The 14,990-nt window shown below is 41.3% G+C and overlaps 1 protein-coding gene across 50 annotated transcripts in view; it reads right to left on the reverse strand.

The window, feature by feature from the left end:
• The window catches only part of EPB41L3 (erythrocyte membrane protein band 4.1 like 3), a 192,086-nt gene that overhangs the window by 109,119 nt on the left and 67,977 nt on the right, over positions 1-14,990 (reverse strand). The window lies entirely within an intron of this gene.

Here is a 14,990-nt window from a genome sequence, read left to right on the forward strand (position 1 = left end):
ACTCTTAAAAGATTAATAATTCTGTTTCAGCCATGTCAAGTTTTTTTTAAAAAAATCACTCCTTGCTAAGGATTATGTACAAGTCATGTATGAAGTTTTAAACTTTGTCCATGTATGAATTATCCTTGTGGTAGTTTGGAAGGAGGGGGGTAAGTGGGGAAATAATTTATTAGTAATTCTTTCAAAAACACAGTTGAAAGTTTCCTTCCCTCCACCCCCCTACCTTAAACTGTTTTTTTTTTAAATCATCTTTGAGCACAGAGAGAGTATGAACTGTTTAAACTTCAATGCAAATGCTTGGAGAGTTATGATGAGCATATGAAAGCAGAGTGTCTAACTGAAAACTGTTTGCAAGTCTTAATTATAATGGTCATTACTAGCAGTGTAAGTGATATAATTTAAATATTCATATGACTGAAACAGAATTATTAATCTTTTAGGAGTCTACAGAATCTAGTTCACTATAGCTGACAATTTCTGTGTAATTATTAAACTCGACAGCTACTATGTAATTTGGGAAAGGGAGGTTTCCACATCCCCAAACGTAGTCTGGCTCTCAGATGTAATATCCAGGGGGGATCTGAAGGAGGCAGGGAGGATGAACGTGGAGGCTCTATGTCCTCGGCACCCAATCCACTTCCTGTCCATAAGGCTCCAATGGTGCTATCCAGTCAGAATCTTCCCTAATAAAAGGTTGCTCCCAGAATTGGGCCCACACCCTGTCACAGGCCCGTATAGAAAAGGTAATACATACGGCTGTTTTGCACTTTTTGCTTAATCTTGGTGGATCCAGGAGGTTTGTGCTCCCTCTGCATTTTTTTCACCCTCCACCCCACTCCTGGCCTGATCAGTCCCCCCAAGCCTGATCAGTCTCTACCCCTGCTGAGAGATTTCATTTGGCCCAGGAAAAGGATTTGGGGATTGTGCCACACAAAGTGCTGACCCAGCTCTCCACATGGGACGAGTGAGATCCCTGTGTGAAGGACCACCTCTACACATAGGTTGAAAATATTATTAGCAGAAAATATTATTCTTTATGGCAGACAGAGTGTAGAAGTGCTACTGTAGCTGCTTAAGGAGTTTACAAGGTACCCTGGCAAAGTCAGCAGAGCTTCTAACCTCTTCCCACCTGAATCCCCAGAGCAAGGACCTTATATGATTCTCAAGTGAAGAGCTTTAGATTGTACCTGTTTCCATCTTTTATTCATTTTAAATCTCTCTCTCTTTCGGGGGGCTGGGGAGAGGGAGATGGGACCACCCCCTTTCTAACTCCTTAAAAACTCGGGGGGGGGGAATTTAAAAGGTTTTTTTGTTTGTTTTTAAAGCTAGTTTCTACCATATACAAATTACAGGAAATGAAAGCGGTAAGGTTCCAATACGTTATTAATTAGCTGCATTACACACACGTATTTCCTACTTCTGTTTTCCTCATTATAGATGCAGACTAATATATTATCTTTAAATCACCTAACATATGTATGAAAACACACAGAATGAGCAATACAGCCAAGTGAATGTGGTGGTCAAAACTCCAGTTTTTCCATCTCCTGACTTTATGGCTTTCACCGTGCAACTTTAGCAATGCGGGCTTAAATTAAATTTACCCATCTAACTTAAGTCTGCAATCTGCTCTACTGTTTTGATATGGTCCTGGTAAATTTGTGCAGTGTCTAGTACATGATGGGCACCACCATTATGATTCACTTGTTTCTGGTAACAATGCTACCTATATGTAAAAATCAAATACAAACGACTTCTTGGGGAAAAAATTGCATTGCTCAGAATCCTCAAGTGGTGGGCCTGGTTACATGATGAAGAGGATAAAACTCACCCTCTCCCATCAGTGGCCAATTATAGAACTCCAGACAATTGTGACTTGCCGTGCAGGGGGTAGTAGGTCACATGTGGACCAGCACTGGGCAAATGAACTTGGTTTTTAGAGGCTACAGCAACGGATGGGGACTCTATGTGGAACTGTACAGGTGATGTTGCTTTCCCACCTTCATTGCAGTCCATGTGCAAACACCCCCATCTGCAGGATGCATTGGTTTTGGGCAATGGTGGAATGAGAGAAACAGCTTGGTTGACCTGCTCTCCGAGGGATAGAGAAAGCGCTGTGCCTTAAACATCTGGTCATTCTGTTTTGGTGCTTTCCTTGTAATAAATTGTGGAACTGTGTGATAAATTCATCTTTGAATACCTCACTGTATTTTGCTCACTCATTTTATTTTTCACTGGACTATTTTTAATATTCTAAGTCTCTGCAAAGTTTCAAACAGCTGCCTTCTTTTGCTGGTGAGGAATGGCACATATGAATTTGGGATGGTTCCATTACTCACAAGCACTGAAGCCATGAGTACCTTAAGAAAATCCTCCCAAGAGAGTATTAAAAAACATTTATTCCACACCACATGTGATTTTCAGCATATGCTACATATTTTACAGGAATAATATTTTAATAATGTCTGAAGTCATTAGTCTTTGGTACTAATTTTGTATCCCTCTATTTTTAAAGGTAGGTGCCTTTGTTAACAGGTGTTCAACAGTTCTGGGTTCACATAGAAAATAACTAAAACTTGAAAAAAAAAGTTACTTAAAATTGCTTTTCTATACAAAAGGTCACACAGTATCAAGATCAGATCTACAGAAATCTACGAGGGCTAGAAACAAAAGCCTGATACCACTGGAAAGTGGGATTCCAGGCCTGATGGGTTGCCAGATATTGGACTTCAAATAGTATGGTCAAGGACTGAATAGTGGCCTAGCTAACATCTCCGATCAGTGCTAATGTAATTTTTAAGTAGGAAGCCATTCTGTTCACGCTATCACGCAAACACATTCATACTCGAGGTTATGTACTGTATAAACTTTTATTTTCTTTTTTAAGTTATTCTTCATGCACAGTAACTACCATTCAATCACTATCTTAGCAGCTTTTTAATGCCAATCTCCTACAACACAGAAATTAATAACTGCTTCTCAATTCTATTTTGCAAAAATCAAATCTACCCACATCATACAGTGTGAAAGCATCCAAACAGAGAAAGGGAGATTTGCACTCAGCTGAACTAGTTTTGTTTAGAAAATTAGTAGACAATTCATTTCCTTGGCTGAGACCTTGGCTCATTTGCCAAGCTCCATCCCACAGAGTTTTTATTTTTTTACAACTTTATAAGCCGAGAGGACATTATTAAGGAAACATATCCTCAACTCTGGGGTTAAGAACAGAGACAACCTGCCCCAGAGCTGCTTAAAAGGAATGTGGCAAGGCATTTTTAATAATCTAAATATATCTATTTAACAGTTTATAACCCCCTGGAAGCTAGAAAATGACATCTGTCTCCTTATTGAAATTTATATCACCATGGCATGTACACAATGGGTTTGTTGCTATAACATCTAATACATATTTGTATCTGTTCTATGAAAACACACCATAGAAAGAGGTGTTTCAATTTGGGAGGGGTTGTAGGGGAACAAATATTTGCACAGACATTCGCAAACAGTTACAAAGGCAGGTCAAGTTTGGGGCCAAGCATTCTGGAGTGAGTTTTTTCAAAGTAATGTGACAAAATCAGAATGGAGTATCAGGCATCTTCATTCCTACATGTTGCCTTACCCTTCGGACAGAATAAACACTGAGAAGATTACAAAAATGTCAGTGAAAAAAGGAAGGGCAAATAGCAAAGCAAAGTGGAGCAGTACAGCTGCTACTGTGGTGAGACACTGCCGATACTCAGAACAATGAGGTACTGCAGGAAATGCACCGCTCTTGTCGACACCGGGGATAATTAAAGAGAAAATAGCAATCAGAAGGGACTGAATGCAAGAACAGGCAAAGAATCTACTTTGATACAGAGGATCTTGTTATGTAGTCTACACAGCATCTTTAACTAATGCAGTGGTAGTATAAACTCCATTAATTAAAAACATTCTAAATGTAACCTACAAGCGAAGCATAGACACAAAGCATGTTTTCAAAACTACCTCACAGGAGCCTTATAAATACTTAGATATTTCCAGAGCAAACCATTTGCTAACAGAACATTAGAGAGAATTTAAGCACGACTTTTTTTTAAAAAAAAATACCAACCTTATTATTAATCATTTCTATTACTATAGCATCTAGGAGCCCTACTCATGGACCAGCACTCTATAGGTATATCTGTCTATGCTGCGGCAAGGAGTGAGCCTCCCCGCCAGGATAGGCAGATTCATGCTACCAGGGCTCGAGGTAACAAGGGCAGCGTGGACACAGCTGCACTGGTGGAGGCTCAGGCTAGCCATCTGAGATCAGGTAGCTAGCCCAAGCCTCCATCAGTGCAGCAACATCCACACTGCTATTTTTAGCATGCTAGCTTGAGTCTGTCCACCCGACTGGAAGACTCACACTCAGCTGCTGGGTAAACATACCCTAAAGTGCTGAGTATTGTACAAACAAACCAGAATCCCTCCACAATTGCTTAACTTTTCACCTCCCTCTTCATTAATTGGGTGCAGTGAAGAGAAGGCATTACCTACTCTGTGATCCCAAATCTGTAGGAAAAGTAGGGGTTTTTTGGGGATGCACATGTTTGGAAAAAAAAAAAAAAACCAAGAAACAAAAACAAACAAAAACTATAAGCTGGAGTTAAGCTTTCAAATGTCCATCTGTTATTTAATGGGAAAGGCTTTTAAGAAAAGATTTGTTTTCTCAGAAAACACAAATGTTTGATAGCATGGAAGTTGTATGTTAAGATTCACCTAAAGAAAAAGAATGATAAAGTATGGAAGTACAGAGTTAACGTAACTTACACAACCTTAATTCTGCCCACCCCCTGCTGATCTACAAGCTTGCAGTTTGATGGAAAAAATAAAGAGTTTAAGAAATTCAGTGGGCAGATGCAGGTTGTCTTAAATCAACTAAATCTGTGCAAAATTAGAAATTCCAGAGGGGGCACGTTTCATAACATATGAGGAAGCAGCTTTCACAACGTAAAGTTCCCTCATAACCTCCAAGGCTACTCAAAGCACCACTCTCATCAAGACCAAACACATTTGGTGTTTCTAGGCCAAACCATTCATAAGTAAGCTACATTTTAGTCACGGGGATTTTTAGTAAAAGTCATGGACTGGTCACAGGCAGTAAACAAAAATTCATAGAGTGTGACCTGTCCATGACTTTTACTATATACCCATGACTAAAACTTGGGGGGCAGGGTGGCTCAGGAGGTCAGCCCTGGGGATGTCACGGGTGCTGGGGAGGGAGTCACGGCTGTGGGGGGCACCGCGCGTAGTCTGGAGGGGGGCACGGTGGGTGCTTGGGGTGGGGGAGAGATGGGGCAGGCTCCCTACCCAGCTCCCGGGAAGCGACAACCTCCATCTCCTAGCTCCATCTCCGCTCTGACCCAAGCCCTAGTTCTGCAACTCCCACTGGCTAGGAACCATGGCCAATGGGAGCTGCGGGGGCAGTGCCTCCGGGTGGAGGCAGCACCTGGAGCTAGGAGATGAGGACAGGGAGTTCCTATTGTCCTTCTGGGGAGCCCCTCCCAGGTAAGCACCATCACGCAACCCCAGCCCTGAGCATCACCACACCTAAACTCTTACTGCTGGGCTAGGGAGACTCAAGACTGCCTCAGCAGTGGCCAGTGCACCTGGCCCAAGGGCTGCCAGAGCTGCTCAGTTGGCCCCCGGGACAGGCGCCCTGGGCAGCTGCAGAAGTCACAGAGGTCATGGAAAGTCATGGAATTCATGACTTCTGTGACAAACACAGAGTCTTATTCATGAGTTATGATGGAGACAGAATTAAACATTTGGAATGGATTTAAGAGAAAACATATATTTCATCATTCTCCATTAAAAAAATATTGACTTGATGAAAAATGTGAAAGTCAGCTTTTCTTTCAGTTCTGTGCTTGTGGTAAATACACTGAGCATAGCTTAGGAAAAGTAGAGATGATGGCATAATCAAGATATTTATCTTAGTGATAAGGTCCTAGAGCCCAGGCACCAGCCCAAGCCCAAACATCTCCACTGCAATTGAACAGCCCCTTAGTTCAAATCACCTGGTGCAGGCCAGCTGTAGGATTTTAACTGCAGTGTAGATATAGCCTCTTAGCTGAGCCTGTAGACCAGAGCACTGAGAGCACTCCGTGTGGGGAGGAAAAAAAAACAAGACACAGGATCTTAGAAGAAAGGGAAACCGGTTATTTCAAGGAAGGGTCCACAGTTTCCTAGTGGTTTTGCATCTTCTTTTCCCTTCTCCCCTGGCTGCTCAGTGATCCGGTCAATGGAAAAGCTCCTTCTCCGAGCTGCATGCAGCATACAAAAGCAGGCAAGAGGGCAAAGCATCAACAACCTAGGAAAGAGGAGTCTTGCTATCACCATTAAGAAAATGAGTGAGAAAATTTGTATCCAGGTATGAGGTTATGCCTGTGAAATGTCAGATGGATGGTTTAGTTTTGTATGAATTAGGGTCAGTAGGGATGGGTGAAAATCAGGCTGCCTTTAGATGTAACTTTGGAGAGTGCAGTGTCTCCCCATATCATCAATATTTAATGATGTGGTGTATTCAATTATGCACATATATAAGTAGACATGCATTTAATATATGCAGAGAGAGAGAGCCTAACTGAATATATTTACATCTCTGAATGAAGTGGGTAGGGGCTGTCTCTTTCCTTTCTCAAGGCATCAGGGTTCTCTCAGTGGAGGTCTAGAGGCTTTTCTTCCCCAGCACACCACCTCAAAGGATCCACAAGCAGCATCAGGCCTCACAGCTCTTAATAAACTAAATCAGCCAAACAACCCTGCAGCAGCTGAGGCTTTTTTGAAGGCAACAGGACTGCAAGGCTGTGACTCAACATAGAATTCAAACCAGTAGGAATAGTAGTGCTAAAATGAACTGGAAATCCCTGCATGTAATTGCGGTCTGTTCAGTCTGCAGCAATGGGATAAATTATCCACACTAATGCTACAGCTAAGTGATCAAAAACAACAGTGTGCTGGCACACTATTAAAGGACCCTTATAATTGCCATGTTTCAAATTCCATTAGCCCTCTAGCAGAAGGCCTGCAAAAGTCTTTAATAAATCACAGAAATCAGAGATGGAAATTAGGTCAACCTATCCATCCATTTCCACCACCCCCACTGCAAGTTTGTTCCCTATATTGTACTGCTGAGTGCTCTGTCTAGTCAACTTTTAAATGATTCAAGTGATGGGCTTTCTACTAGCTCCCTAAGGAGACTGTTTAACACAGTCCAATAAGTCTCACTGTTAGCACATTTTCTCCTGATTATCCAGCCCATCTTTTCCTTTGCTCAATTTTATTATGTTATCCCTATTTATACCCCCTGGATCATCCTAAATCTGCTCTTAATACTACTGTTCAACTAATCAACTACTGTTCAACTAAAATTTTTGTTCAAAAAACATTTTTTTGCTGCTCCTGTAATGTAGTAAAATTTGCTACTATTTTTAGGAGAAAAAGGTGGCGATTAAGGAATGAAAAGCTACCAACTAGAGCTGTACTACAATAGTGCTCCAATACACGTAAACATTACTTTTCTCTTTTAGAGAGAGAGAGAGAGAGAGAGAGAGAGAGAGAGAGCGCCCTTCATTTTTGGTTTTTATTTTATTTAATTTTTCCCAAGAATTTATCAGTGTTTATTATAACAAAAAGATGAAAATCGGTGGAAAAAGCTATTATTAATTTTTCTGGTTAAATACTGGGGTTTATTTTGGTGGACGGAAGGACAGGGGAAAAAGTATTCAGTTGATTAATGCAATTCAATGAGGTTTGCTGCAGAATTAAAACAGAAGTCAAAACACAATGCTACCTCTGAGTTTAAGAAAACAATACATCTCTAATATCCAAATAAAACTTTTAATTTGAATAAATAGTTTACTGTTGTAGACAGAACTATCAGCTTATAAATATTTACATTTGATAATTGGGACACACCATTTGCAGCACATACACTCAGCTTCATCCGTTTCGCCTGTTTTTTTTTTAAACTTTTGAATATATTTTCTTGTGTTCTGAAATGAATTCTGATACAGATTTTCATTTTTTCCCATTTTAGTGTGTCAGATCTTTAAATAGTTATCTGCTAACAGCCTGAAATATGTATGTGGTAGGCAGGAGATTCATCAGTATATTCAGATGCGTATGCACTTCAGAGCTTGCATGCATGCCTGTTTGTTTGTTTATTGTGTGTATCTTCTAGACTAATACATAACCTTACTTCAACAGGCAGGTTTGCATATACACACAGACCAATGTGTTCTCGTAATACATATATCTCATGCAATGTATTGTATTTTACTGATAAAACAAGTTATTTTTATATATTTGAATGATACAAAAATAGGGTGAAAACTGGAAAAAAACCCCACAAATAATGCTTTTCGTAAAACCCAGGATTTTACAGTAAAAATCGGTTTAAACTGAAAATGAAGGTGCTTAATTATATACAATTAACAGACATTTTCTGGATTCTATAGCGATCTATAAAGAGACGTGGAGAATACATGTTGCAGTGTAAGAAATTAACAATGTTATCACATATTTGACTATTACATCTTGGGCCTGATGCTTCATTTCTTTTCTTAAATTTTACCCTAGTATCAATCCACTGAAATCAATGGCTACACCAGTCAGAGGTGAACAGCCTGGGGCTCCATCAGTCGCCCTTTAAATAGCCCCTGGAGCCCCACCGCCGCTACTCCAGGGCTCCGGCAGCTATTTAAAAGGACCGGGGCAGTAGAAGCAGGGGAGCTGTGGGCCGTTTAAATAGCCCCTGGAACCCTGGGGTTGCGGGGGCTCCAGGGGCTATTTAAAGGGCTGGGGGCTCCAGCTGCCTCTGCCGCCCCCATCCTTTAAATAGCCGCTGGAGCCCCATCACTTCCCCAGGGCTCTGGCAGCTATTTAAAGGGCAAGGGCGATAGAAGAGGGAAGCCCCGGGCCCTTTAAATAGCCCCCGGAGTCCCGAGCTGCTGCTGTTACCCTGATGGGGGGGGCACTTACCTTACAGGGTGGGCTGGCTCTGACCCCCTCAACCCCACCCCTTCCGCCCTAGGCCCTGTCCCTTCTGGGGGCCAGAGCTGGCCCCAGAGTACCGGTAAGTCACTCGACTTACTTTCTCCCCGACACCAGCACAACATTGGAGTAACATATTGGTTAATCAAGCCCCTGGTATCCGAAGACTACTGGCTAAGAGTCAGATTGCGCTAGTGAATAGAGCATAGGACTGGGAATCAAGAGCTATGGGTTCTATTCCCAGCTGACTTGGGTACATGGGGCTCAGGCTAAGGGGTTGTTCAACTGCAGTGTAAATGTCCAGGCTTGGGCCTGAGCAAAGGCTCTAGGACCCTGCAAGGTGGGAGGGTCCCAGACCCTGGGCTGCAGCCCAAACATCTACACCACAATTATACAGCCCCACACACCTGAGACAGCTGGCACAGCCAAGGGTGTCTAATGGCAGTGTAGACACACTTTGTCTGTCTTACCTGTTTAGATCAAAAGGTCTTTGCACCAGGGTCTAGAGGTCTAATTGTGTCCAATCTGAGTCCGAGAGGATCAAGTTATTTCCTGACCCTTTCCAGGAATCCGAGTCAGTGCTGCTTCCTCCTGCCTGTGAGTTCAGCACCTCTTGCCCATGGGGTCAGCTCGCCTCCCCCGGCCTGTGGGGTCAGCAGGGCAGCAGTAACGTTCTGCGGAGTAAGGGGTGCTGTGAATCTTCCACCCATCACACAAAGCACAGCAAGGTGGTGTTGGCCTGCACGGGCAGGAGAAGGACAGATGACCTGACCTGACTCCAAGATGATCCAGTATTTTTCCCACCCCACCCATCCCAGACCCGATACTTGGAGTCAGGTCCCATTAGGTTCAGGTCAGGTTGAAGGGTTCTACGTCCTTCTCTTACTATGGATACAGTGCCTAGGACACAAGGACTTCCAGTCAAACAGTGAGATATAATAAAAATAATACTACTATCACTATTCAGAAACATCACCTTTTTATATTTGAACTTCCAGTTATGCCTTTTCTTATTGAAGATAATATACATTGCATAATGGGGGTGTATGGGGTGAGTTTAACAGGCAATACCACTGCACAGGAGACAGCCACACCCAGAACGGGTGGTCTGCTTGCAGCTGGTGCTGGCAGCTCACTCAACTCTCATCCAAATCTAGTGGGAGTAGCTGGCGGTGGCGACCACTTAGCAAAAGGCGTGTCTGGCCCTCCAAGTGCATGCCAAGGAGTCATGGTTGAACACTTGACAAATATTAGACCACAGAAACTGAATGAAGATAGAAATTCAGCCCCATAGCAACTGCTGAGCTAAGAGAGAGAAATCTAAGATGACGACATGCAACATGACACAAACCCTCCATTATAAACAGCTATTCGCTAACATGTACATTTATTTCAAATTGAATCCAGACTCTTGGCCAGGAAAAGTCCAGAAAGTCATCATACCATAATGGAAGGGGAAGGGAGAGGTTCTCCCTTTTGGGTGAGAGCAGAAGTACTAGCCAATTTTTCTAAATCAGTGCTCCTTGCTATTAACAAACAAAACCATATCTGCACAAAGGAAAAAGAAAAGATACAATTAAATATACAAGGTAATTTTTAAAGTGATATATTGCTATCAACTTCTGAAAAGTTGAACAGTAATAACTCAACAAAAATGCTAAACCTCTCCGATTACTTCACCTGATGAGTAGAATTTACCATCTCCAGAACCTTTACGCAAGGTCTCAGTATAACTAACTAATGTTCACAGGCCCAAATTCTGATGCCTTTACTTTACTGAATAGTGCCTAGCTCTATAAGTAGGCGTACTGATTTCTATGGGACTATTTGCAGAGTTAAGTGCTACTCAGCACAAGTGAGGGTGCAGGAATCTGGCCCTGACTCAGTCTAAAACGTACTTTTCCTGGGTCTGCAAGAACCTTCTCTTCAGTTTGTTTGTTACAGTCTTTTTAAGTAAGATTTTTTATTGCAACCACTACTCCCGAGGAAACAGTAAGGTGCCATTTACAGTTGCCCCTGATTTCATGAGGACCAGACATCACTACCCCCACCAGGGATCAATGACATAAATAATCCCCAATAATGTCACAACTGCATTGTGTGGCTGATTTGCTGCAGGGTTCTGTACCACCTGCTGCCATTGGGAAACTCTTGCAGGGGCTGGAGATGTTCCAGCCCATTGAGGCTGCAATACATGTGGTTCCACAGGGACTTCTTGGCCTGAAGCATGTAGACTGCACTCAACAGTGCAAGGAGAAAATGAGCAAAGAATAGGGGCTTCTTTGGGACTACCTCAGATTGCACGCTCATCCTCCCTGTTGCCTCTGCTCCTGCTTTTCCAGACCCAGCACAAAATATGGGATTTCTGAGAGGGGTGGCAAGATAGTTAACCTTGGGTGTGAGGCAGGAGTAGGGATTGTTCTGAGAACTGTCCGATAGGAAAGGGTTAAGAGCTGAGTGTGTGGTTCTGAGCTGTAGAGAGGTTAAGTAAGGAGGGTGAGGAGTGTTCCTGAGGGCGGTGGATGAGGAGCTTTCCTGAGCCAATAGGCTCAGGGGTGGGTTGGAGAGGTTCTGACTCAGGAGGAATGGATTCAGTTGGCATGGTTGATTCTGCAAGAAAGAAGTCAGTTGGCAGTGTGGGTGGAGGAAGGAGATGGTAGGGTAAGAGCTAGATTTGAAGGGAAGAGATTGGGACTACGAGACAACTGTGAAGTGCTGACAATGATAAATATACTGTTATCGTCTACCCTGCCCTTTACTGTGAACTGCTCCAGTTTTTCAGTTTGAAAGAGAGAATGGGTAGGAGAGAAGAGAAAACACAGTACCCCCTTTCCTTTTCTCCCTCATCCCCAACACTCCTCTTACTGTACCCCCAACCCACTTACCAGAGCATGTCAGTTTTTCCACTTGAAAAATATAATCCCCTTGCTGGGAGACTGCTCCCCACAGAACCATCAGCTATCCTGGGCACCAGCTGCCACTGACAACCTCTTTTAGGAAAAAATGCTGTATTAAAAGCCAAATCTACTTCACAATGTACATATATTGTACGAGGGTAGTCTCTCTAGCTTTTAACTCAGGAACTTCAACTTCATTCCACCCCATTCAAGAGTTTTGTAGACCTCCTCTAATGCCACTTATGGATGCCATTATATTTATCAATGTTACAGAACTTGCACATAGACACACATTAATCTTAGAATATCAGGGTTGGAAGGGACCTCAGGAGATCATCTAGTCCAACCCCCTGCTCAAAGCAGGACCAATCCTCAATTTTTGCCCCAGATCCCTAAATAGCACCCTCAAGGATTGAACTCACAACCCTGGATTTAGCAAGCCAATGCTCAAACCACTGAGCTATCCCTTCCCCCATATGTACTTGTAAATACTTGTAATATGCTCATAACAGTACACATTATTTCAATTGTTCTTTTCCCCTAAAATTTTATATACTGATCACATATACTTTTAATTTTCTTCTAGTCCTTTTTTCCCCCCAATACTAAGTCCCCTTGGTTTCCACATTCTTTTTTAACCCTATAAATGAAAACCTTTTCACAGTGGGATCAGACATCTGGTGGACAATTTTCCCCTCCCTCTCCCCGTTTCCTCCTTCCTCTCTCTCTCTCCCAACACACACACACTCACTCTTACTACTACCTTGGTTTCTCATCTTGCACAGGGATTCAAATTTTATGGATTAAGACCTCTATGAAAAATGACTGTCCTTCTGTAAAGCAGAGTGCTTTCAAAATGAACAATCTGTACAGTAGAAGGTGGTGGAAGACTGCAAGGGTTGTAAGTTAAAACAAATATTTCATATAAGCACCCTACAGACAGGAAACACTCACCAGGACTCATTTTATTTATGTAGCACCTTTCATACATTGTATCTCACTGGCTGCACCCTAAGCAAGTCACAAGTGATTTAGAAGGCTAAGATATGGAATGTTTATGAAAACAAGAATTAAATATAATCATTTAGTTCTGGTGGTACAATAGAATAATAAACAATGACCAGACGAAATGTGAACATTAAATTTTAATTTAGGTTAAAAGACAAAGTCAATTATTTGGAGTTTATTTATTCAGTTATTCGTAAGGGGAAAAACACTGAATCTGCATGTGACATTTCCACATTAGCCTCATATTAACTCAGTTGTCTCAAATACTGTGACCCCATTTCTGGGTTGTTTTTTTTTCCAGCAAATCAGTTCTAAACATTCTTCCTGAGGTTCCTCTGCACTGATGCCCATAGTGACAACCATTAGTAATGGCAGGGGCAGGAGCAATAAGCCTGCAGGACTTCTCTTACTGAAGGCAGACTGATAGGTTAGCTATTATTTCTTCTCTACTACCTGAGCTGTTCCTTCTCCCAGATGTCAAGAGCTTTGGAAGGACAGCCTCTTTCCTATTACACATCTAGGAGTCTCTCACTAGATAATTGAAGTATAGGTCCATTGCCAGGGTAAGAAATGGAAGCCCTGCTTAAGGAAATGTTCATGTCCCTTTATGACCCACATATGGACCTTTTGATAATATGGAAAAATCGATACGATTCCTCTTAGTTACAAGCTTGTGGAATCAAAATTATAGCCAGACTTCTTGTTTTCAACAAGTGCACATAGGAGTATATATTAAATACCTAATTTCAGAAATTAATCAGTCAATATTTCCCTCATCACCACAAATGGGGGGGGGAAGGTTAGAAGTTAATTTTCAATGTTAGACAGTTTTCAGGATTTTTTTTAAACCTGCTCATATCTATAAAGTCTTTAAAAAAGTTTGCTACTGCAATAAACGTCTCAGCTATTTACTACCCTTTTCTAAATCTATTTTCATTTAGCATTCTACATTTGTGGATAATAATAATATAAGATTTTTTTGCGTGTTCTACAGGTTGTGTACCTAGTATAAACAATCCACCTAGAAAATTAACATACCCTATTCAGGAACCCATCACTAAATTCTCAGCGCAGATGGGAAGTAATCACATTTTTCACAATTATATTCATATTTATCACTGATTGATTAAATTAAGTTAGAGGTCAAAGCCCTAACAGAACACTCTGAAAATTCAAACACTTTTTCAGTAATGTAATGTCTTGCCAGTATAAAATGCGATAAATAGGATCCTGAAACAAAATATAGCACAACATTGTCATCTACATTTAAAGAACCACAGCCTTCAAAATAAAATGTACTTAAATGAGTAGCTACACCGATTTCAATGGACCTACTCCAAGTTAGTCACGTGTACTTGCAGAATTAGACCTATATTCTGTATTTCAAAGAAAAAAACTTCATGGTTGTAAAAGCAAGTACTTTTGAGTATGTTGTCAGTGTAGTAACTGATACCACTGATATACTGAATCTTAGGAACCAAATGTTCTTTTGTAACATACTTTAAAAAATTCTTTGACTGTTCCTCCATGTCATATGCCACCATTTACTGGTACATGAGAATTACATGAATCAAGTTTAAATATTACCCACTGAATGAATACCCGATTTCAAGTTCTATTTTACTGTTAGTTAAATCAAAATAAATACTTAAAATACAAGACAGACATTTTACATAAATTTTAACAAGGGATACATCATTTCCAGTACACCAAAACATGTAATATACCTAGTAAAGAAATATGTTAAATGAATACATTTCCATATACCAAACTGATTGTGCATATTCACATTGTTTGAGAGCTTCACTGTTTTATAAATAAACAACAAAGTCCTCACACAAATACCTGTTAGAGGAAATTTTTGTTCAGCAAGGGTAAATATTTTGCAGGTTTCCACTATAGATGAAAACCCGCATCCCATCTTGTTTTATTTGTAAATATATACAAACTTTAAATTCACCTCTACTTGTCCCTCCTTTGGAGAAAAAACAAACAAACAAAAAAACAAAACAGCTGTGCTGCAGTTCCTAAGGCAAGGCTGCATCAGTCTCATTCATGTAGTAG

Source organism: Dermochelys coriacea, chromosome 2 (genome assembly GCF_009764565.3).
Source record: "Dermochelys coriacea isolate rDerCor1 chromosome 2, rDerCor1.pri.v4, whole genome shotgun sequence".
Lineage (NCBI taxonomy): Eukaryota > Metazoa > Chordata > Testudines > Dermochelyidae > Dermochelys > Dermochelys coriacea.